Below are 3,097 nucleotides of genomic sequence, written 5' to 3'. Positions count from 1 at the left end.
CGAAGAAATTTTTCGCTCAGGAAAAATTTCCTCGAAACGATCCCAGGAACCCCTCGTTGCTCCGTCGCGAACGACATTTGGCACACCCTGTATATTAGGCATCACGGCTGGTCAAGCGGTCGATCCACCCTCGGTAATCATACTTCGATTATAATTCCGCAGGCGAGCAGGCGAGTTACAGCGGGCGACGAGTCAGCCGGGTGGCCCCCCCAAGCACCGGCGGAAAAATCTGCTCGACAAGGCTCCGCCGGGGCAGAAAACGAGAGAAAACACGGGGCACGAAGGAGCGGGCTCTAAAAGGGTCCTTAATGTACTTATTTTAAACTAATGGAAGAAAGAGTTTGCCCGTCAAACATGTTGCGCGGCCGCATAAAAACAAGTTGAACGCTTGACAAACCGCAAACCGTGAGTGCGCTCAGTCTATTTGCTCGCCTCATTGTACGAGCTTTTTAATGCATCCGCTGTCCGCTGGCGGGGGGGGGGGGGGCGGTGGGGCGGCGGCTTCGACGGGTTATGTGTACACTGTATTCTACTTCGCCGAGGGTTGGATCTCGTTTAATCATCTTTTTTAGACGACTCCCGCCTCGAACGCGGCGGGATGATGCCGGTCACGTGGCGCCGGCGAACGAAACGAGCAGTTCGTTCAGTTGCTCGTCGACCGAGGGACTTCTTTGTCTCGTTCGATAACTCGCGTCCCGCGCCTTCCATGGGCAAACTTTTAAATAGCCGACGGACAAAAAACTAAACGCCGTTTCGCAAATTTTCCACGATTGTCCGCTGTAATTGAACGAATCAATTTTCTCTGTAAATTTAATCGCGCGAAAATAAATTTAAAACCAGGCGCCGTTAAAATTATTGTCACACGTTCTAAAATTATTTTTATAGATCTTGTTATAGCTTGTATTAAAAAAATTGTTGAAAGTGTAACATGGAAATGCTAAAAGTCAGAAAAATTATTTCAGACTTGCAGTTGAAATGGTTAAACAAACTGTATGAATATTGAAAGATTGTATCTCCGAGGAGCGATGTAATATTATTTTCTCCTACTGTAAATTTACATTGACGTGGACGCGTGGAACGCCGCTACATAAGCTGTATTAACTCTCGCTGTGTTTGGCCAGAAGGTTGCGCGAATTAAATGTAACTCCGATTGAGGATTAGATTTTACGCTTTGTGAATATCGCGCGGTTCGCGTTTACCGCGCGCAACGCGCGTTTAAATAACGCGAATACGAGGTTAGTGAAATTTGACGCGGGAATAAAGACACGTGGTCGCAGGGATTAAAAGAAATTATTATTATTATTATTCGGCTTCGTAAAACATAAAAATCGTTTATTAGTTTTGATTTTCGCTGTTCTAAGCGCGAATATTAATCAAATAGCGTCTGTTTGGCGGCGGCCCTCGGCCCGTAGAACGCCTCGGGCAAACAACTTGAGAAAGCTGGCGCGGGCGGACGGATCCCCCGATCGCGGCGCGGTATAACAATAATAATGAATAACTCGATTGAAAGTAGCCCGAGTGTATCGACAAACTCGATCGAGTGTGGGCACTCGTGGGCTCCGCGCTTCCCGGTTCACCGTCCATCTTCGTGGGACTGCCGGACCGCGCGGCAGAATGACTATTGATTCAACGAAAGGGTTCGTCCCTAACTATTCATGGTTTTCGATGTCACGTGTCCTTTCATTCGACGTATTTGGCCGTGTGCACGACGCGGCGCGATGGGGCGAGCCCCGGGGTGAGCCGAGGGTGACGCGAGAGTAACCGGTTCGGTCTAATCCACCCGCGGCACGTTCCAACGTTTCAATTTGTTTTTCTACTAGAGATTACTTTACGGCGACTCACCTTTCCGTCCCGCCGGATCAGCCGAGAATGAACACCTTGAGAAATCGGTCACGATTCTGTCACGCGCCAGCCAAAACGGCCACGATGTCCTGGAACAATTGAAAGAATTCTATTGGAGAAACTGAGAACGAGCGCCGAGAAATTGAGCATTTCGAGATTCATTTTTATTGCAATATTGCTGATATTATGTTCGTAGGTAAAGTAATCGGACGTATATTCCATATGCAGAAATTGTTTAATTATTCTTCTTGTATGCATTTTTTATAATATTTTAATATATAATATTTTTTTCTATTGTATTCCCTTGTTTTTGTACTAAACGATTTTTATAAAAATAGACACGTTCGAGGGAACAGAAATTTTTAGGAACGTTTACGACATAAAAGAGTTAAAGTGCCATCCATCACGGTAAATTTTAACTTTCTAATTTGCATTTTCATTAATCGAGTTACTTAAATCTCGTGGAATTATTAATGTTTGGACATTTTCGGCGCGAAACGTGTCCGTAAATCGTCGAAAATGTCGGTGCATCACGAGAGCTTTGCACGCATTATACATAGACCGCGGATTTTATGCATTTATACTAATATCGGCTAGGTGAAATAGCAAACAATGAAGGCATTAAAAGAACCGAAAAATGCTTTCCCTCATTCCTCTTACTTTAATCAAATTCATGAAGATAGAAATACATTTCTATTTAATCCGTGTTCCTTAAAATCGACGAATAACATTTTCATTTTATTCAGTGTTTCATTTATTATTACTCATTTTACATCAGCGTTTTATTTTTATTTTTTAACATTTTCTCAGCGGTGTTATAAGCGCTTTTATTTCGCACTCTAACAATGTGTAACAACAACGCCCCAGATCGCGTGATACTTCTAGTCTCTCAAACAAAAATTCCGCTGCGGGGGCAAAGGGTTAAGGCAACCTGCCGCCAATAATTCACTCGCATCGTTTCTTCGCAAAACGGCCGCCGCGGTTTTCGCCGGTTTCGTAAAATATTCTTGTAAAAAAACACAGTCGGTGCATTCTATCGGGGAGGGGGAGGTCTGCAATTTTTTTTTGTTCCGCTAAAATTTATGCAAATAGCGGCACGAACGCGGGACAGACTGTCGAGAGGTTATCGCCGCGGCTGATCTGCCAAGCGACGTCCCCAATTTATGCGCTCCGTGCCCGAAGCTCGCCGATGTGTTTATGGTGAGAAGATTTACAGGCGCCCTGGGGTGAAAACGATCCCGAAACGTTTGTCGAG

At 44.9% G+C, this 3,097-nt stretch overlaps 1 long non-coding RNA gene across 1 annotated transcript in view; it reads right to left on the bottom strand.

The window, feature by feature from the left end:
* Positions 1–1,851: 1,851 nt before the first annotated feature.
* Positions 1,852–3,097, bottom strand: part of LOC144471311 (uncharacterized) — a 100,853-nt gene continuing 99,607 nt past the window's right edge. The window contains exon 3 of the long non-coding RNA XR_013494244.1: positions 1,852–1,931. This is a non-coding gene — a long non-coding RNA (uncharacterized LOC144471311). The remainder of the gene's footprint in view (positions 1,932–3,097) is intronic.

This window comes from Augochlora pura, chromosome 1, assembly GCF_028453695.1.
Source record: "Augochlora pura isolate Apur16 chromosome 1, APUR_v2.2.1, whole genome shotgun sequence".
In the NCBI taxonomy this organism is placed as follows: domain Eukaryota; kingdom Metazoa; phylum Arthropoda; class Insecta; order Hymenoptera; family Halictidae; genus Augochlora; species Augochlora pura.
This window is presented reverse-complemented; position numbering and strand designations above follow the sequence as displayed.